We start from the raw sequence: 22,998 nt of genomic DNA, 5'->3' as shown, positions 1-22,998 counted from the left end.
CCCCATCAATGCAAGTACCGGCTTCAGGAAAAGTCATTTGAGCAGCTTTAGACAGAAAGAAAATCATCTCTTATTTCCAGAGGTTGCTCCCTTTGGCCTGGGGTTTTTCAGCAGATTGAGTTCCCAAATGAGCTAGCTCATTTACTTTAATTTCAATAATAAGCCAGAAAATTACTTGACCTTACTAGACTCCCTCAGCCCTCACAACATCTGCTTTGTTGAGAAGGCCAGCTTATTCATTCTAATTCAGAAACACACACACACACACAGAGCGGGGGAGAGAGGGGGTAGAGTGAGAGAGAGATAGAGAGAAAGAGGCAAAGAAAGACAGAGACAGAGAGAGAGAGAGAGACAAAAGAGAGAAAGAGAGAGAAAAAGAGAAAGAGACAGAGAGAGACAGAGAGATTGAGAGAAAGAGAGAGAGAAAGAGAGAGAAGGAGAGAGAGAAAAAAGAGAAAGAGACAGAGAGAGACAGAGAGATTGAGAGAAAGAGAGAAAGAGAGAGGAGAAAGCGATATTGACAGAGACAGAGACAGAGAGACAGAGAGAGAGAAAAAGAGAGAGATATAGAGAGAGATTGAGAGAGAGAAAGAGAGAGAGAGAAGGAGTGAGCAATATTGAGATAGACAGAGACAGAGAGACAGAGAGAGAGATTGATAGAGGGAGGGAGAAAAAGAGAGAGATATAGAGAGAGATTGAGAGAGAGAAAGAAAGAGAGAGAGAAGGAGTGAGCAATATTGAGATAGACAGAGACAGAGACAGAGAGACAGAGAGAGAGATTGATAGAGGGAGGGAGGAAAGGAGAGAGAGACATTATTAAATGCTTTCTATATAACAAACATCAGAAATACAAAGATGTACTGAAATAGTCCATGATATTGGGATGCGTATATTCTGCAGAGAAAAAAACAATATGGGTAAAGGGAATGAGGTTAGGCTTATGTCCTATGATTTCACTGGTATAAAACTCCCTAGGAAATAAATGCTCTCTACCCATCCAGGTAGTGTCTTCTCTTCAACTCCACAGCTTCCTTGACACACATGTTGTTTTGAGCCCTGAGATTCTGACTGACTTGACAAGAGTAAAACAGTCAGCATGTGCAGAGGTCCCACTCGAAACCAGGTCTTCCAGGCTTTGATTCTAACTCGTGGCTACCCTATATTGACTTGTTAGACATATACAAGAGAATACTAAAGGCATTCAAATTAAATACACAGTAATCTTAATGAAGAGTATAACTATTTGGATGCACCTGGTAGTACCTCAGGAAGAAGGCGGCCATGAAGGGAGCCTTCCAGGGCACTAGCAACTAGCAACAGGAAGGCAGGGGAGGGGAAGGAACAAATATTCCTTGCAGAGGGAGAATATGGACAAAAGTAGAGGTGGGGATGGGATTCTTTTTTTTTTTATTTTATTTTTTTATGTGGAAAATTTTATTTAATTGATTAAGAATATTTTTCCATGGTTACATGTTTCATGTTCTTTCCCTCCCCCCCTCCCGTAGCCAATGAGCAATTCCACTGGGTTTTACATGTATCATTGATCAAGACCTATTTCCGTATTATTGATATTTGCACCAGGGTGATCGCTTAGAGTCTACATCCCCAATCGTATTGGATTCTTTATACAGAGAAAAGCAAGAAGACCCGTTTGGTTGGAAAAGGAGTGTGAAAGGAGGCAGCGAGAGTAAAAAGAGCCTGGAGACATTGTTAAGGTCCTTAAATGACAGGAAGGAGAGTGTGTTATTTTATCCTAGAGGGGACAGGAAGTTATGGCAGGCTATTGAGAAGGCTATGCAACTCAGCTAGGAAGATGCATTTAAAGCCAGGAGCCTATGGTTGTGTCTCCCAGTAAAAGGAAAGGTCTTAGGATTCTGAGCATAATCACATTGATGCAGTTAGTAAGGATCAGGTAAGACAGCTTTGTCCCTGGACCATTTAATTGGAAATGGTTAAAAAGTGAAATTCTTAGAATTTTTTTTTCTCGTGATTCACATCCATCATTTACAAGTGAGGCATGGAGGTCCACTCATTGTCCATTCATGTGAGTATGTATATGTGCATCCTTATAAGTCCACCTTGGCAGCAGGGCAGGGTTCAGTAGATTGAGAGCTAGGCCTAGAGAGAGTGGGTTCTGGGTTCAAATCTGATTTCAAACAGTTCCTAGCTGTGTCACCCTGAGCAAGTCATTTAACCCCACTTGCCTAGCCCTTACCACTCTTGTGCCTTGGAACCTATATATAGCATTGATTCTAAGAAGGAAGGTAAGGGTTTTTTTAAATAATCTGACAGAGTCAATGTAAAAGTGCTTCTGTACACGAGTATTTACAGGGACAAGCAATCATGTTTATATACATTTCAAGACTCAGGCCAAAGCTCAGCCTGAGGGGCATTTCAGCAGCCAAGAATATTTTAAAAGGAAAGCGCCACAGGGCTTCTCCTCCTGAAGCACCACCAAGGCCCGACACAACTCAAAATCACAACATTCATAGCCCATCCCTTTCTTCTTGTCAGCAAATGCTTTCCTCCTCCTTCCTTCCTCATTTGGCACCCAAGTATCTGGCCCCAGAAGTGATTTCAATGGCTTGTGTTGTGACCCCCCCACACACACATCTACACACACACACACACACACACACACACACACACACACACACACACACACACAAATAACCATGGAAAAGTGCAAAGGAATTCAATTACCAAGTTGCTTCTCTTAGTTAACTTTTGAGTTTTCTCCCTTTGGATCCTCTGCTTTTATTCCCTCCTTCTCAGTATGTTATTCCCAAATGGACTTCTTCCACAGCAGTGGGCTATAAAATGCTCTCTGAAACCTCTCCTGAGAAGTGGTGAGTTTGTTTTCCGAACTCAAAGAGAAAGACGGCTCTCTGAGGAATGCCGAGAGCTCGGTGGACTTTCACAAGGCCCTTACTCATGAGGGAAGTGCCCATCAAGTGAAGAGAAGGACAAAAGGAATGTTGTCCTGAGTGGCCAAAGCAGGCCTGTTCTATAGTCACTTCCAAAGGAAAATGTACCACGAGCCACTTCTGGGAACTTCTGAAGCCCACTGAGTAGGCAGGGAAAGATCCCAGCAAATCTCTTATCGTTTATCATTTCAGGAGAAAGGGATGGAGGGAAACAATTTGGGGGCTGGTTTCAGAAGGAGCACAGATTGGAACAAGAAGGAGCCTTAAGAGTCCATCTAGTCGAACCCTTCATTTTACAAATGAGAAAGGTGAGTTCCATAGTGGCTACATTACTTGTCTGTATCTAGTTGAGTGCTCGGGGAAGGATGTCAATACAGATCTTGCTGAGAAAAGGTCTTCTAATCTAAGCACTATGCAATATTGCCAGCTTCTTCATGAAGGATTGGTTTTCAGCATCTAATTCACTTTTATTCTATTTGCTATTAGCTATATTAGATAGGTATGGCTAGGGCAAATAGCGTGCCACCTTGATGCACCTCAAGTTTCCTTGTCTGTTAAGTAAGGTCAAAGCTGATCCCATATATCAGGGGTATCTCTCTGGGGACTAACCTTTTCCACCTGACTCCCAAATAGCTTTCCAGTCTTACTGTGCCCAAGTGCCCTCCCCTTGTGCCATTATCCAACCAAAGTGGAAAGCTAGTAGTGCAATGAGTAGAGTACAGGGTCTGCAATCAAGAAAACTGTCTCAGGCATTTACTAACTGTTTCACCCTGAAGAAGTCATTTAACCTCTGTCCTCTTCAGTTTCCACAATTGTAAAACGAGCATAAAAGAGCCCTAGCTTGTCAGGGTAAAATGATACCATATGTTGAAAGCCCTCCACTGGGTGCTTAGGCCATAGTAGGCATCAGAACCTTTCCTTCCTTCCTTCCATCTCACATATCTGTGCATTTATACTGGTCTATGCCCATTCTCAGAATGCTTACTCTTAACCACTGCTTTCTAGAATATGCTGTTCCCCTCCTTCATATGTATTCAGCTGGTTTTCTGTATGCTTTTATTCCATATACACCTATATTTATTTATATGTTCTCCTTGGAGCCCTTTAAGGCAATCAGCATCATGGGACTGACAGCATTCCTTTTCTTTTATTAATCTTCAGGATCTAGTAAAGGCATAATAATTCCATGCTGCTTCATTGATCATTGACCACTTCTTTAGCATCAGGCTAAAAGAAGTCTCAAAAGCCTTAGACTTCCAGGCCCAGCCCCTCCAGGTAGGGCCTTTCTTTCCTGGACACTTTACAGAACTGTCTGCCTTTCCTCCAATTCAGGTTTCTCCCTCTGGCCCCTTTCCTTTCCTTCCACCCCCACATGGTACACAGGATATTACAAAATCTCTACACTGATCTCCAGGGCGGAAATCCAATCCAAACAGACCAAATCCACCATGAGGGCCTCCCATTCCCTGAGCCTTCTAAGCACCACAGAAGCAGCAGGAGAATTATGGGATGCCCCACAGTCAATAACAGAGAAAGGCATTTTTTTCTTTTATATTTTAAAGTAACCACACAGCATGGGCCACGTGAGAAACATGACACAAGGCCACTTACATACATTGCTCATTTTCCATATTTCCACTTTGTAGCCAGTGGGGATTCCAGGAACCCACCAGGCAATGTGTAAAGAGAGGCAAAATCACAGGATTTAAAGTATACCATGGAGCTGAGGGTCCTTCGTAAATATTTACTGTGGAAAATTCAAATCTGAAGGCCACGTCCAGGAGCAATCCCTTAAATCCTTCACCTCTAGAAATAAAGAGCACGTTCTTGGCTTCCCCAAGACACCAGGCACTCCATTATAGCCAGAGGAAAACAAACCCAGAGCGGAAGCTTTCCCTGAGAATGCGGATTCTTTCACTGAGACATAAAGCCACTTGCTCTTGTTGGGTCCATGTTGAATTTTCCTTTCTGCCAACAATGGAATTCTGATGAATGAGGACCCGTGTCGTCCCGGGAGGGATTGCTCGAGCCCCCACTAGTTAGCCCATTTGGCTTCCCTCTGAAAAGGATCGGCCTGGAAGTGAGAACAAGGTGACGATTTTCTCCTGCCACCCCCTAAAAGGCTGGGGGCCTCCCGGTCTCGGCTTCTCAATTACATAATTAAACTTGGCAGCAGGTTCAAATGAATTAAAACTGAATGTCACTGTTTTCTCAGCACCCTCCCCCCCACCCAAGTCCTTGTTTTGTTTTGTGTTTTTTTTTCTTCCTTGTCGGGAGAAGGACAGCTGAACAGCAATTAGTGGGAAACAGAGCAGTGAGAAAGAACCAGCTCGGTGCTAATTAGGTCACTTGCCAAATGTATTCATTCCATTGGCAGATTTAATCAATGTTTTCCTAAAATGCTTTAAATCTTGTATGCCAATTTAAAGTTTTGCTATTATTACAGCTTTAAACACAGATGGGAAGCCCAGTGATTCGCAGGGCTGTTTTCCTAAAGGGGGGGGGGAATAAATAAATAAAGAGAAAGGAATTTGTAAATGGTAATGAACCTCTTTGCACACAGTCATGGCCAAGAGGATCCTGGGCTTTTCCCTCTTGGGTGAATTAAGAGGTGGCAGAAAGGTTGAGTCATTGACCATGATGCAGTTCGTGGTACACCAATGTGGGATGTCTTATAGAAAACACTAACAGGCCTTCTAGAACAGCTCAGGAAGCCTGAGTGTCACCATTCTCTTAGTCACCCATGAGGGTCCTCCAACTGATAATCAGCCTCAACATGGCTGCCTTCCCCTGTCCACACTATGGTGGCACTAGTCAGATCTTGCCAATTCCACTTCCTCAGCTCTCCGATTCAATGCCCTTCTCTCTGCATCCTTCGGGAATAGGGAGCTAGGCAGGATAGTGAGTGGAGAGCTGGCATGGTTACAGGATGGCTTGACTTTAGAGCTTGACTCCAAACCTGACTTCTTCTAGAGCCTTCTGTAAGTCACTTTCTCTTGCTCAGGCTTGGTTTCCTCATCGGTGCCCAGTGGATACTAATAGTACAGCCCAAACAGAGTCATGGTGGGGATCACCTGAGAGAATACCTTTAAACAACATGTAAGTGGATATATGCTTATATATAATTATTATCATTCTCTCTAACATAGTTCAGGTCCTAGCTTGAAGCATACAATTGTAGTCCCTTCTCCATTTCCTCCTTTCTCCAATCCATCTTCCATATAGCTGACAAATTGATTTATTATAATAATAAAGATGATAATAATAATAATTGGCCAGGTGATCCCTCTACTCAAAAATCTTAAGGAATACAAATTCCTTTGCCTGGTGTCTAAAGCCTCCTACAATATGGTCCCCACCTTTTGTACCTTTTGAGACTTATTAAATTATATTATTATGATTATATTATATATATTAGTAATATAATATATCATTATATTACTCCCTTTTATTGTATTCTCACAACGTCCTCATATATGACATTCAATCTTCTGCCTTTACACATTCTCTTGGTTATTCTGGAAAGTGCATCTTTCTCATTCTGTCTCAAAGATTCAAGAACTTTATCTAAAGCTCAGCTTGGGTACCACCACCTCCTACTGGAGGCCTTTCTTGATTCCTCTGTTATTAGTGTCTGAAATTATTCTCTATTCACTTTATTTACTCTCTACTACTCTACATTTACTTATTTTGCATACCCGGGGAAATCCCATGGTGCCCTGCAAGTTCACTGAGGAAAAAGGCTTTTTTGCTTTGTTTTTTGTTTTATGACTTTGAGTTTATGGTACCCGGAGAGAGTCTTTTTTTTTTTAACTATTACCTTCTGTCTTAGAATCAATGTTGTGTATTGGTTCTAAGGCAGAATTGCAGTAGGGGCTAGGCAAGGGGCGTTAAATGACTTGCCCAGGGTCACACAGCTAGGAAGTATCTGAGGCTAGATTTGCACGCAGGACCTACTGTCTCTGGGTCTGACTCTCAATCCACTGAGCTACCTGCATGCCTTTGTCTTAAACATCAAATTGACATTTTTGATAAGTATCAATTCAATTGAGCATGATTTGCAGCATAGTGACTAACATGTGAACTCCTTGAGGGCTGGGACTGTTCCATTGAGTCCCCTGAGCCTGCCCTTTGTCTAGTATACCTTGAACACAGTAGGCACTGGATATACATTTAAGGGATTAACTGTCACTCCTTAAAATGCATGTGTTGGGTAGTGAGTGGGTCATACTGCAGCTATCCCAGTAGTTGAAAAAACAAAACCAAACAGCAAAATCCCCAGCTCCCTTTCCTTGCATCTTAAATGTCAAAGAGCTCAGGACAGAGTCCATCACCAACACTGGCTTCTCCCATTAAGATTTTGAAAACTCAAGTTAGAATATTCTCCCATTCCAGAGCTCGTCTCTTCAAACTGCCTCATATCCCAGCAAGCTTGGCCTGCTCTAGAACACAACTGATTGCAGAGGTTGTACAGCTGTGGGTCAAATGTGGCTTCTGAAGAGAATGAGTGAACCTTGTCCAGAACTTACACATCTGGGCTCCAAACCTCAAATTAAACAGCCAGCGAAGGTTAGGAAATACCCTTATATACCTCCTCCCACTCCATCTTCCTGCCAATCTTTCGCTGGTTTTGACCAGACTCAGAAGTGGAAACCCTGGAATACCACAGGGAAGGGACACTTTGGGTAGATTTGTAACCTGACCAGAAGCAAACAATGGTAGGGAAATTTATGGAGGCTGTTACTTCCCCCAGAAGCTGGGGAAATTTTTAGGTAGTGAGCTTTGGAAAAGTCCAAGGAAGAAGGCTGCGAGTATAGAGCGATTACTGAGAATTTCCCGACATTTTGTGATGTCTAGGGTCCAATCTTGGCATAAGATTGTATGGTAAAATTCCACAAACTGGGAGAGTTCTTGTGTGAGTATATAACAATGCTGGGGCAAGAGATCCAATTTAATAAAAATTCATTAAGCACTAGAGGCCAAGTTTTGGTGTTAGGTGCTGAGGGAAAAAGACCAAAAGATGGTCAGTTGTGCCTTTAAGGACTTCCATTCAAGGTCTTCCTTCAGAGTCCTCCATTCTAATTGTGGTGGGATTAGTAGACAGAAGACATAGGTAGATGGTAGCACAGTTGAAAGAACACTGGGACTTGGAGTCAAAAGAACTGGATTCAAATCCTGAGACTGGCTGTGAGTTCCTGAATGAGCCCATTCATCTCTCTGGGCTTCAGACTTTTTCTAAGTACAACGAAGAGATTAGATTTGCTAGTCTCTCAGATTCCTTGGAGTTCAGAATCTAGGAAGAGGTCTAATGAGAGGATGCTGGATACAAAATGACTATATGGGAAAGAAGGAGTAATATGAAAGGAAAATAGGAAAAACTGAGACTTGAAGGAAGTCTGAATATGGTAAGAGATGGGAATGCCCATTAAGAATATTGCAGACATTCGTTATGCCTTTTGTCCCTTCTACACTAGAGATCAGCTTTGGAAGGTAAAACCAAGAGCTAGCTTTTCTATCAATCACTCTGAGATTTGTGAGGGCTTCCCTTCTAACATTCCTGGGAGATGGATAGAACAAATACTGCCCCCATATTGCAGATGAGAAAACTGAGGTCAAGCAGGAAATGTACTAAGCCTTAAGAGCAGTCAGTGAATCAGGCGGCTTTTGTTCTAGATGTGGTTCTGTTACTTTTCAGCTGAGTATACTTGGAACAGCTTTTGTGATCTACAGAGTTCATGATGACATAGGATAGTCAGGGTTGTTCCACTACTACTACTACTACTACTACTACTACTACTACTACTACTACTACTACTACTACTACTACTACTATACTACTACTACTACTATTACTACTACTACTACTACTACCACTACTACTACTACTACTACCACTACTACTACTACTACTACTACTACTACTACTACTACTACTACTAGCTAACAGTCCATACATCCGGCATTGTGTTAAGATCTTTACAATTGCTATTTCATTTTCTCACAACATTGAGAGGTTGGTGCTATTATTAACCCCATTTTACAGATGAGGAAAATGGGGCACACAAATGATAAATGACTTGTCCAGGGTCACATAGCTAGCAAATATCTGAGGGCAAATTTGAACTTGGGTCTTCTTAACTCTAGGCCCATTGCTCCATCCCCTGAGGAGTGTAGATATCTCAGTAGTTTTTAATATATTTATTAATCTTCAACATTCTCCTCCCTTGTCTGCCTAAGAGGTGACACTTCTTAATGATCTTGGTACCATCACACACTTCTCTCAATCACCTGCCTTCCTCTACCACCCTCCTTCTCTCACCTCTATTCTAATACAATTACATCTAACCAGATCAGACTACTCCTGTGCTTAGCATGGTGCCTGGTACATAGCCTGATAAATGCTTATCGATTACTGCTCATGGAATACTCCAGACCTGGTATGGTACAGTCCAAAGCAATGCTCCTGTGGCTCTGCCTTCCCCACAAGGAAAGCTAAGTCTTATCCTATCTGCTCTGCCCCCATTGCAACTGAATTTGCCAGAAGGAACAACATCCTTAGGTGGAAGTCTGCTAAGCCTCAGTTATTTCATTTGTTTGAAATAAATGGTCATCAGTGGATAATATCTGTTTAGCTTACCTTACTTCCTGGGTAATTTGGAAGATCAAAGGGGACAAAAGCTTATATGGAAATGCTTTGTAGGACTCTAAGATGGTCAGATGGGATGAGGAGGGAGTCCCTCTACAGATGATCTCTAAAAGCCCTTAAAGCTCTAAGCCCTGGGAACCAATGATGATGAATGGCAAGGAGAACTTCTCCACTGACAGATCCGACTCAGAGAAATAATTTGTCTCCCATAAGTCCACAGAGCAGAAAAGTCCATGGTTCTTTTTTCAGTAACAACAAGCAAACCCACAGGCCACCTCTTCTCTCTTGATCTTATTTTTTTCTTAACAACAAAAGTGTGCTTACCTCTGCTTTTCTGCCTAAATACCTGCTGCAGCATTAAGATGTTATGAATGGTATTTGAGCTTTGGCCTGCCTGCAGGCATGGGTGAGCTTCAGATTCAACATGGCTACATTCCCATTACTTTTTCTGCCCAAAGGATAGAACAGAAGGTTAAGAGAATGAAAATAGATTCTCTAAGAAGTTTCCCAGAAGAGTAAACCAATTACATAGGCAGGACAACTTCAGGCTCAAAGTCTCCCATTCTCTTTTATTTGGAAAATGGGACTCTGCCATTTTATTTATATTAGCCAAGTAAAGTCTTATTAAATTCAAGATAAATTCAAATGCCTAGACTTACTTTCTTCCTCATCCTCTTCCAATTAGTTCCTAAAATAGAAAAAAACAACTTCTTGCCACCAAATACAGTCAAAAATGGGACTGGGAAGACCATTGGCATCATGCTTTTCCTGACATTATAGAACCTCCCTGACCAGCTACAAGGTTCTATTGCTTGAGACTTGCTTTCATTTTAATGTTTCAAAGATTAAGGGAACATTCTGCCGGGCTCTAAAAGGACAAATTAACCTTGGTGAACCATTTAGTAAAAATGTCCCATCATTCCCAATTTGGGATGATTAACATAAATCGCACACCCTGGCTTGACCATAAAGTCTAATGAGCATATGATTGTTTCTCCTACAGTGGGAAGTATGTGTGTACTTGAGCATATGTGCCGTGCATGTATATACATACACATACCCATAATGCAAACATAGATGCAGTTCTAAATATGTATATATTTATGTGTGTGTTTATAAGTCTATGCTTCTGGGTTCAACATCCAGCTTATAGGATACAGAATAAACATTGCCACGCAGTTTGGAATGACGATGGAAAGAAGCTATAATTGAACCCTTTAATTAGAAGGTTGCAATCGGCAATCCTAGCTAGCATATGGGAACCTAACCACCCATTCTGTGTCCTGCTGACCTACCATGCCTCCCTCCTTCTCTTGGCCTCTAGTATCACAAATACAAGGGAGGAGGAAATGTTGACTTCTACAGGACAAGAGAGTAAATCCTATTCAAGGTAATGGGGGAAGGGGGAGGGAGAAAGAGAGACAGAGACAGAGAGAGAGACAGAGACAGAGACAGAGAGACAAAGGAAACAGAGAGAGAGAGAGAAAGAGGAGGAAAAAACCCTATTGAATTCATTTTAATCCATTAGCCAAAACCAATGCCTCTTAGTTTTTGGAGGCTCTCCCTAGGGAGAGCAGTAATCAACATTGTTGGCTCCATCTTCCCTGATCCATTCATCCCTTCAGTCAAGAGAACAAGCTCAGGAGTTGAGATATTGAAACACAGAAAAGATACAGAAACTGTGTTACACACAAAGTACAACCATTCAGATAGCTGAAGCTAGTACTCATGCCCCATCTACTCTTCATTAAGCTAGATATCCCTAGTTCCTTCAACCAATCTTCAGGTAGTAACCAGTAAAGTAGAGAAAGTGATAATGTGGCAATGGGAATACCTGGGTTCAAATTGCACCTCTGACACTTACTACCTAGGCACCCTAAGTAAGGTATTTTTTTTCTTTTTTAAGCCTTAGTTCCTAAACTATAAAATGGAGATGAAAAGAGAATCCCCTTATAAAACTCTCTGCCACAGATATTTTAAGAAACAAATAAGGGGGCAGCTGGGTGGCTCAGTGGATTGAGAGCCAGGCCTAGAGATGGGAGGTCCTAGGTTCAAATCTGGCCTCAGCCACTTCCCAGCTGTGTGACCCTGGGCAAGTCACTTGACCCCCATTGCCTAGCCCTTACCACTCTTCTGCCTTGGAGCCAATACACAATATTGACTCCAAGAAGGAAGGTAAGAGTTTAAAAAAAAAGAAACAAATAAGTTAGTGTATTAAAAACAAAAACATTTAGTGAATCTTTTTGTCCTATGTAATTAGTGTTATCTCTTTATTACTAGTATCACCTGTGTGACCTTGGAGAAGTAAGTTAACCTCCTTGATCCCCTGTTACCACATCTTGAAAATGAGAGTTAGAGATCTAAGACCTGAAGATAGCTTAGATGTCTTTTAGTCCAACCCCTTCATTTTATAGATAAAGACATTGTGATGAGAGAGGTTATGTGAATTGCTAAAAGTTCATGAATAGCTAGATTAAAGGCTAGATTTGATCCTATGTTCTCTGATTCAATGGACAGTGCTCAAGCTACTTTAAAGAGAAATTACAGTGGACAGAGAAGCTAGCAGGTCTAGAGACAAGAGCTCCTGGGTTCAAAGGTGACCTCAGACACTTCCTAGTTGTGTGACCTAAGGAAGTCACTTAATTCCCATTGCCTAGCCCTTAATTCTCTTCTGCAGTTTTGGTTCTAATATTGAAACAATGGACTTAGGGGTACCATTTAGTTTGCAGTAACTGGAGAGAGTAAAGATAGTCTGAGCTAAGATGGTAGCTGTTAAGTAGCTACCCTTCTGGATTGGATGAGAGAGTTGTTTTAGAGATAAAAATGTATAGATTTGGCAATGGATTGGATCTATGAGATGGAAGACAGTAAAGCTTTATAGGGATAATGTCAAAGTTTCGAACTTTGACATTAGAAAAAAATATGATGGCTTAAAAGAAATAGGGAAGTTTAAAGAAAGAAAGGGGTTTTCTTGGGGCAGGGAGATGAGTTCAGTTTTAGAAATAGTCAGTTATCAGATCTCTCTGGGATGTCCAGTTAGAAAGTAAAATTTCTGATGTGGAACAGAAGCTAAGGGAAGAATATTCATATTAGATATGAACACCTGGTCATCCTCTTTGGAAAAAGAAATGAAAACCATGTCAGCTGTGAGATTCCCAAAGAGCAAGCATATAGGAGAAAGAGAAGAAGACTCAGGACTCAAACTTAGGGATTACCCACAGCTATAATCCTTGATGAGGATAATAAGAACCAGGAAAGGGGACAGAGAATCAGTTGTCAAATAGGTCATTTGCCGTGTCATGGAAATAAACGCACAGGAAAAAATCAAAATAACATGAAAATGGTATGTTGTGTTGGACAATGTCAGGAGGCCTGACTTAGAATCCTGACTCAAGTCATAAATTCTCTCTGCCTCTCAGTTTTCTTGGCTTATAACATAAGACTGCTGAGAGAAAGAAATTTTGTCAAATATAAAATACTGTAGAAATGGCAGCAGCGATTATGTATTCTCCTTTCTTACACAAATTATTCACATTATGGTAATTCACTCTTGTTTCCATATTTTCCCAAGAACACTCTTTACAAGTGTTTGCCCTATTGCTTGGCAATTTGCAAAGGTCTGCTTGCTGCTGGTCATCTGTGTTTTGCTCTGCCTTGGGGCTACATGAATTTTATGGATAAAAGCAGTTCAAAATTGATCCTAGATGTTGAAAGGGAAATAAGGTTTGATTTCCAGTTTCATTGTCTTGTTGGCTACGCAGAAACAGATCTGCTCCACAAAATGAGGTATGCACAGGGGCAAGCTTTCCTGATTACAATATTTGCTATTTTTAAAGGAAACTCCTCATTTGCTAGAGGTTATCATCTTCCTTAGGAAACTGTCATCCAGCTGGTACGGATGTAGGGACCAGACAAAGATTTTCAGGAGAGGGGAAATACTGGAAGAGCTTAGAAAATCATCAGTCTTGGCACTTAGTAGGTGTAATTTTTCTGGTGGCCTGAATATAACAAAATGCCCTAGCCCAGGCTCTTCCTTGGAAAAGTCATTTCCTCTTAACTAGATTTCAACATAGTGAGATTCCTTATTGCTAATCAATGATAAGTGGTTCAAGTCCAAATGACTTCTTGAGTCTCAGGAAGATTTTTTTCTTCCTTCTCTTTTCTTATGTGGTACAAAGAAGGAATTGCCCAGGATGTCCAGAACATAAGCAACCAGAGGCCATTGAAGGCCATTGAAACTTGCAGGCTTCTCTCTCATAGGAGATTGGAAACTCATTCCTTACTAATAGAGTAATTTCACACTCATCATGAGAGAACGGTCTAGAGAACAGTGCCAACAGCTTAAGAGACAACACTTTAAGATCTCCAGAAAATCGAGGGTAACAGAGTTGTTGGAATTAACTAATCATTATATGGCCCTGATTTATTAATTAAAAACGAACTTCCCATTCACATGGACAAGTTGAATTATCTCCATTGTGGTAAGGAAGAATTATCTCCATTGTGAAGTAAAAGTACTTAGGGTCAAGTCCCATCTCTAGAAACTCAATGACTATAAACTTGGGCAAGTCACAATATCCCTTGGGTTTTAATTTCCTTCTCTTAAAAATTAAGGATTTTTACTAAATGGATTCTTAGGTCCCTTTCACTTCTAGACCCAACGCCCTCATAATAATCTATTACACCTCTTCGGAACTTACTCTTCCAGTTACCATTGACTGTTACCAGACTGGGTCCTCAGAGAGACTAACTCAAGTCCTAACAATAACCTTCGAGAAGATTTATTTACTAATGTTGTAACTCAGAACACCTATGAGTACATTAACCCTTAATAATCAGCTCATCATCTCAATTAGTTTTTTAGAAAAGGTATTTGCTCCAATGATATAGCAAGATTTAACACATGCAAAGAATTCCCTAACACCTCCACCTCCACCCCCAGGAAATCTTAGGGCACATTCTCACAAATATCTGGTTGATAGTAAAGAATATTTGTAGGGCATATATGTGCCCAAGGCAATGAACAATTCTGGAACAGATCACAATGTCCTTTTCTCTAAGGAATCTTCATAAAAGTCCTTGGAAAGCATGGACTTAAGCTGTTGTTAAAGGTGCTCCCAGGTTGGATGGGTTCTTCTCAAGAAGAAGAATCTTTGCTAGACAAGTGCACTTGCTCCTTGAAGGTCATATTGCTTTATTCCACTGCCTGGCTGGGCTATCAGGTCATTTGGTTGCTTAGCTAGTTCTTCATTGTGCTTGGCTACTTCTAGGATGATCTGAGCCAAGCAGGTCACTCTGATGCTGGGTAACTTCTACCAGAGTTGGCCAGACAAAAATCCTTTGGCCTCTTTTTCCTTCTGCAGCTCCTTATCCCTCAAGGCCAACCTAATCTCAATAAAACTGCTTGCACAGATTGTGTATATATTTATACAAGGTGCCCCCAAAATTTTAGTAAGTTTTGAGCTATTAAAACTTGAACTTATTTGCTTCACTGTTTTTCTTTGTTATAAGAGAGCTTTTAGAGAGTGGGAGTAATATATAAATGCTTGTAATGTTAAAAGCAGAATTAGTCTATAAGAATGTTAAAATATAAAAAATTAATTGAATAAAAAATAATTAAGACTGCAATGTAGAATATGAGCTCTAAAAGGACATGGACTGCTTGACTTTGTAATTTTATATCTTTAGATTAAATATGTTATCTAGAATATATGAGATATTTAATAAATGCTTACTGGTGGAATCTACAAAATAATGTACAAATCTTGCCCAGTTTCTTTGTAAAAAATGAGCATAAATTTAAATTTTTCTTCAGAAGAGATCTCTCAGCAATTTTCTTCCTTGGATCATGGTGGCAACATACACTAACATGAGAGATAGCTGATCCACTTGTTTCTTTAAGACAACTTAATATGCCTGGCCCTCCTGATTTTGTCTTTATAGAAAATTATAAAGCTTGAAGGACCTTAAGGTCATCTATTGTAACTGACATCACTCACATTGAAAGATTTGTTATTGAGAGCTAAGAACAGACCTAGTCCTTTGGAAATAGTACTGGATTTGGTCTATTCTCAGATTGCCTTCAACTATTCTGTATATATTTTTTATGATATATATATATATATATGTATATATATTTATTTAGTCTCCATTTAAAATATATGCTCACTGATTGGAGATATTATTTTATTTTTTGTACTTAGATACTTAAAAACTTGTTCATTGATAGAATGGATCTAATTAGTTACCTGTTGTCTTACTTTACAATATGAATTCTTCAAAGGTAAGAACCAATAGATCAGTGATGACGAACCTTTTAGAGACCAAGTTCCCAAACTGCACACTCATGCTGCTTGTGAGCTGCCCCCTTACCCCAGACAGAAGAGAGAAGTGCTCTCATTGGGCTTCTGGGCAGAGGAGCAAATAATGTGAAAAATGTCCTCAGGCATGGTGGAGAAGGGGAAGGGAGCTATCCCCTCCAGCCTGTGTGCCATAGGTTCACTAACATGGCAATAGACCTTTCTTTGTATGCCCAGAGCTCAGCAAAATTCTTGCCTTGTACTGACTAAATGCTTGATGGCATACTGACTGATTCTGGGTCTCAGTTTCCTTATCTTTAAGGTGAGGGGATTGGCTTAGATGACCTCATAATTCTCTTCCAACTCTAAATCTATATTCTAAATCCCATCCCACCCAAATTATGTGATTTGTTCATAAACATGAAATTTCTGAGTATAGAGCTCAGATTGTTGAACGAACACTGGTTTTAGATTTAGAAGAAATAGATTTAAATCTTGCCTCATATGCTTGTTACTGATGTGACCTTGAGCAAGTCAGTTAATCTCTTTTGGCCTCAGTTTCCCACTTGCAAAATGAGGGAGTTTAACTCCCTCTGCACTTCATTCCTTCCATATACCTAACACTTTATGACCCAATGATTTTCCCCACATAATTGATATAAAGTTGGAACAGATATGATGCCTCCAGACCCAAGAACTTTATGAAGGATGGAGGGAGATGCTTAGGATTGTCTTGTAGTCTCAGGTCATGATCTACCAACATCACTTATCACTGATGGTACATGTGCAAAGTTCCTACTGGTCTAAATTAGAAGAGGCTAAATTAGAAGTCAACTCCAATGACAGAATCCCATTTTTAAAAGCTGTTAAGTTTGTAGCTTTGTCCCTCTAATTTACAAAACAAATCATTGAAAATGGCTGGATTTCGGCTACTTTTTATAAAATGACCAATTTTAAGAATAAGTATATGCCCTCCTTTGGCTGCGCTCCCTTGTATTTTTGGCTTTCAGCAATGTTTCTAATTCTAATTTGTTACCAAGTGGCTATTTGGCCTGTGTTAACTGTTTCTAACAGTGTGACAGATCTGAAGAAAAAGAGAATCAATGTGCCAAACAACAACATGATCATTCAAGATTTCAACCAACTTTGGACATCGTTAGGTAAAGGATCAGACTTAAATTCCATAGGCCTCTTAGGAAAGACAGCTAGGTGGTGCATTGAATAGAGCTCCAGGCCTAGAGTCAGGAAGACCTGAGTTCAAATTCAACCTCAGATACTTACTAGTTTACCTTAGTTTTCTCACCTGCAAAATGAACCAGAGAAGAAAATGGCAAACCACTTAAGTGTCTGCCAAGAAAACTCAAAATAGGGTTGTGAAGGGTCAGACATGACTGACATGATAGAAAAACAAAAACTAGCCCACTTAGGAAGGGTTTAAAGCATCTAGTACAGTGAGCCTAGGGTTGTAAGGGACCACTAAAAATTGTTTCATTTTAAGGGATGGTTGAGGAACTGGTTATGTTTAGTTTAGAGAAACAAAAGAGTCATAGTAGAGATGATAATGGTCTTCTGTATTTGAAGAGTTAGAACTGGAAGGAATTTTATATTTCTTCTTGGCCTCATGGATCAGAATCAGCAACATAAGTAAAAGTTGAAGAGGGAGTTTTGGGCTTGAAAGAAAAAAAAATGCCGAAAGCATTAGAGTCATCCTCTCTACTTCCTCCCCAAGGGCACCTTAGACTCCACTTTTAGAATCAATCTGGGCTCTTACAGAGGAGCCTTTCCCTTATCTTGCCCAGATTTAGGTAGCATCAGCATTTCTAACCCCTCATGTGTTGTCTCTTGCATTTGAACGTGAATGCCTTAAAGGTCAGGACTATTTTGGCTGCTTGTCTTTGTATACTCTGTGCCTGGTATAGTGCCTGGCACGTGTTAAGGGTTTATTCAATGCTTTATCTCTCCATCTATCCCAAAGTAGAATGGACTTGTCCTGGGCACAGTGGATTCTCCCTTACTGGAATTCTTTAGGCAGTGGCTAGATGGCCAATTACGGGGTACATGATAGAAAGGATTCTTCATTATGCTAGACTAGATGATCTTAGAGATCCCTTCCAAAATAAAGGCCATGTGATTTACCCTTTGAATGCAAAATTACTGGAAGTCAACTCTCCCCAACATTTCCACAAGTTTCAGATCAAAATAAGAAATTCTCTGGGAGTTAATAAAGTGAAGATATTTTTATAGGAATAATTTGGACTCACAACTTAAAAGCCTTTCTGTGTTGGAAGCCATTGGCGTACCTCCGTGTGATATTTTGAGAAGTGCCTATCCAGGTAATCAGCCCCCAGTTGAGAGCACCAACAATAACCCAGGGAGAATTTATATGGACAAAACTGACCCAGCAGGAGTCCAGGCTTGCTGATTTCCAGATCGTCCCCAAGAAACAACCCTACCGCGTCAATTAGGAAATAGGAAATGGTGCTCTTTCGATTTTCTCTCACTTGTGGTTGTAATGGAACCTAAAACCATGCATTCTGATCAGTGTAGTGCCTTTCCCTCCCAATGGCATTATCTACAGAAATCCTGCCATCAGTCTCGAGGAACAGAAATAATAGGCCACTAATGATGATAATATTGAAGTGTACACAGGATAGCAGTTTTCTGCTGAGGAACCTGAAAACCATATAACCATTTCAGTAAATCAATACCACCACCACCACCCCCCGGAAAGACAGGAGGGGAAACATTTTGCTTCAGTTATTTAAAAAAATTAATAAAGAATTTGAAACAGAAGTAAGCCAGGATATTTTGCACATTGCCATCTGGTAAAGTCAATGCAAGCTTAACCAGAAATCTCCAGTCTATTAAGGTACCTGGTTTTTACCAAGAACTGGCCTAACCTTCCCTCCTATAAAGCAGTTTCATGAGGTCACAGAATCTGTTCACTGGAAGGAGTATCAGAGATCATACATAGCCAATCAATAGAACTTCTCTAAGTAATTATATTTGGGGGAGGCAGCTAGGTGACTCAGTACATTGAAAGCCAAGACTAAAGATGATGTTCAAACATAGTCTCAGATACTCCCAGCTTCCCTGGGTCACTGTTGGTGTTCTCCACTGAGGGCTGATTACCTGGATAGGCACTTCTCAGAACATCCCATGGAGGTGTGCCAATGGTTTTCAACACAAGAAGGCTTTTAAATCATGAGCCCAAATTATTCCTATAAAAGTACCTTGCCTTCATAAATTCCCAGATTTCCTAGTTTGATTTGAAAATCCTGTGGAGATGCTAGGGAAAGTTGACTTTCAGTAATTTTACATTCAAGGACAAATCACAGCACCTTTATATGGGAATGGACCTTCAAGATCATCTAGTCCAACCTAGGTTCAGGCTGGGGGTCTGATTTATACTAGCTATCCCTAGCCTTGGGTGGACTGAATGGAAGAAGAAGAGGGCATCAAATAATTTGATAATTCCAGTAGCAATCCAGACTGTAGATGGTCATCAAATTTCCTTTGAACTCTAGAAATCTCATTTAATCATATCCCCTCATTTTATAGATAAGGAACCTGAGACCTCATAAAGAAGTGATCTGTCCAAGGTCACCCAGATACTTACTTAAAGAATTAGAATTAGATACCAAATCTGCAGATGACTGGCTCAAAGCACTACCTTCTCCATTTTGAAGAATTAAACCCAAAGCCTGATGTGATTTGGATAAAGGAGAGAAAGCCTTGACTTTATGAACTGGAATGATGCAAATGTAATAAAATATGAAAATTAGCCTGGCATTTGATGCTCACTTCAAGAATATATAAGAAGAAGAAAAAAAGAATCTCTCTAAGGGGAACTGTAATGTAGCATATGATCTGTAATTATTCCTTTCTGTCTTCTTTATACCACACTACCATTTCCCACATAAATCCTCTAAAACTTGTCACACATTCTTGTTCACAGATGACAGAACTGAGGCCCAGTGAAGGGCCATGCATTGTCCAGGTTCACATGCCTGGTGCTTCCTGAAGTAGAACTAGAACCCATGTCTTTCTGATTCCATGTCTAATTCATACTCTTCTCTGTCTCTGTCTCTGTCCCTCAGACACACACACACACACACACCCCTCCTTACCATTCCCTTAGCTTGGCATTCCCTCTTCCATTTCTGTACCCATCCCTAAGGTTTTTAAAAAGGTACTTTCTCCTTATATATGCTTCTTTGATTTATTTGTTTCCTTCAAAGCTCAGCTCCCAGTTTCTCTCCTCTATAAAGTCTTTCACAGTTTCTCTTCCTTCTCAAATTATGTGAGTGATGCCTTTCTATGATCTATCATATACTCAAATATATCATAAGATCCATAAGGGAAATAACTTATCATGTTGAGTTCAAATATAGACTAAGATACTTGCTAGCTGTGAGACTCTAGGCAAGTCATTTAACTCATCTGCCTCAGTTTACTCAGCTATAAAATAGGGATACTAATATTACTCCCCTGTGATTGTGAAGATTGAATCAGATCTATTTGGTTAAGTGTTTTGCAAATCTTAAAGTGCTGTATAAATTCTATTATTATTATTATTGTTGTTGTTGTTCTATCTCCGGAGTCTAATGGAATGCTTGTTGCCTAGTAGCTGCTCATTATCCTTTATGAACTGTTTTGACCTGAATTTAAAATAAAAACATGCCATGCACCAAAGAGCAAATCTTTTCCAAAAGATTGCTAATGAAGGCAAAACAATATTTCTCCTCCCTCTGCCATTTTCAGCTTCTGAAGGACAGGAAGTCAGACATTCCCTCCATGCTCAGGAAAAATGGGCATGGCTGTCATTTGTTTCCTGCTCATGCACAGGAGGAAGTGAGGTGGTGAGGGGGAATGGATCAAAGGAATTTCTCAAAACTCAAAGTGGTACCCATTCAGGAAGTGGGGACTGCAACAGCCAGAATGAAATCAAGATGATTTTTTGTTCGTTTTGGGCGGTTAGGTATTTGTCAGTTAAGGATTCAGGCCAAATAATTAGTCATCTTTATCTTTAAAAGTTGTGTTATTTCTCCTGTCATATGGTTGCAGATTAATTTTGAGGAGCTGGATTCGACATTCTACCAAGTCCCATTGAAACACAAGTACCTGATGATTCTCTGACACAAAAACTAATTGAGCCATACTCAAACACAAGCCCTGAATTCATATTGGAATTCCACATTGTACACACAGCCTTATTTAAATTACCCAGGTTATTAAGCCTGAGAACTAAAATGGACCCCAGAGATGACTCAGTCTACCTCTTCCCCCCTCTTCCACCTCTTTTATCACCTGTTATCCTGAGAAGGGAAGGGGCCTCCCATTTAGGTCACATTTTAAAAGTTACCAAGTACTTTACTGGTAACCCCATGAGGTCATTCCCATTTTACAGAAGAGGAAATGGATGGTGTGAAAGGTCAAGTTCCTTGTCCAAAGTTACACAGATGGGAAGCAATGAGGCCAGAATTTGAAGCCAAATCCTCTTCCTTAAGTTGCACATTCTATGACTCCCCATGTTTCCCACTTCGATGCAATCACGCTATGATCTGATTTAGGTAACAAGTGGTTAACTGTTGCCTGACAATGACTTTTAGTTAAGTACACATACACACAGAGGTATGTTTTTAATATGGAAACGAACAAGGGAAAGATGATGCTCAAAGTCAAATTATAGAATTTTAGAAAGATCTGAGAGTATCTAGTTCAATCTCCCTTTCAAAACAAAAGTATCTTCAGTATCCCTGATGGAGGGTCCTTCAGCCTTTGCTTAGCATTGAGAGTTGACATTTGCTCAACATTTTAAGGTTTGCAAATCACCCAGTTCAAGCAATCACCTTTGTGATATCATTTTGTTGTCGCTGAGTGCTTTTCAGTCTTATCTGACTCATTGTGACCCCATTTGGGATTTTCCTGGCAAAGATTCTGGAGATCCTAGAGTTGCATTTCCTTCTCCAGTTCATTTCACAGATAAGGAACCTGAGACAAACAGGTTAAGTGACTAGTCCAGGGTCATACAGCTAGGATGTGTCTCAGGTTAGGTTTGAACTTAGGAAGACGAGTCTTCCTGACTAATCCCAGTGCTCTATCTATTGGGCAATAGAGCTGATTTCACTGGCTCTCTTCCAAAATGTACACACGACAGCAACAAAACAATATATCTTTTCTTTTGAGTCTCAAAATAACTCTGCAAAGTGAATACTATACCGGTTAGTATCTACCATCTTATTGATGACAAATATGGTTCTCAGAAAGGTTAAGTGATGTCCAGTGATCCTACAACCAGTGTCTGAAGGGAAATTCCCACCTGGACCTTGACAGGAATATCCATTATAAAGCAATCCTATCTATGGTCCACCACCTACTGTTGAAAATTATTTTTTTTTCTTAGTTCAAACTTATCAACCAAAGATTAAAAAATAACAAATAAACCAAAAAAAGTGAAATGGATCATGAATTCAAGTTTGCCAATTACATCATAAAAAGAATAGCGATAATAGTAATAATAGCAATGGCAGTAGTGATATTAGACAGCATTTATGTTACACCAGAAGGCTTATAGAGAGCTTTATAAATGTTATCCCATTTAATTCTCATGTCTTTGAGAGGTAGGCACCATTCTCATATGTCCCTAGAGATAGTCTGGTGGAGTATGGATAGAGTCCTGAGCCTGGTATCAGAAAGGTATGAATCTAAATCCTGCCTCAGATAATGATTATCTCTAGTAACATGGGCCTGTCACTCAACCTATAGGACTCAGTTTCCTCAACTGTAAAATGGGGACATAATAACACATATCCAAGAGTGGTTGTGAAGATCCATAGAGATAATATTTATAAAATGTTTAGTATAGTTTGGCACATAATTGGTATTTAATGCATATCCTATCTATTTTCTAAAAGAAAAAACTGAGACATATATGTATATTAAGTGACTTGTCCAGGGTCTCTCAAATAGTAAATAATCTGACGTCTTATTTGAATTCAAGTCTTCCAAATTTAAGGTAACAATGTCCATATATGCAATAATAGCCACCATACAACCCAACTGCCACATTCCTCAAAGACCTCTTCTTTCTAGATGAAATATTCCCCATATTCTCATCATGATG

General features: G+C 40.1%; 1 protein-coding gene across 15 annotated transcripts in view; it reads right to left on the bottom strand.

The window, feature by feature from the left end:
* The window catches only part of RBMS3 (RNA binding motif single stranded interacting protein 3), a 1,500,462-nt gene that overhangs the window by 444,488 nt on the left and 1,032,976 nt on the right, over positions 1 to 22,998 (bottom strand). The gene's annotated exons all lie outside the window — the stretch shown is intronic.

This window comes from Monodelphis domestica, chromosome 5, assembly GCF_027887165.1.
Source record: "Monodelphis domestica isolate mMonDom1 chromosome 5, mMonDom1.pri, whole genome shotgun sequence".
Lineage (NCBI taxonomy): Eukaryota > Metazoa > Chordata > Mammalia > Didelphimorphia > Didelphidae > Monodelphis > Monodelphis domestica.
Note: the sequence above shows the minus strand (reverse complement) of the source record. Positions and strands in the feature narration are given on the sequence as shown.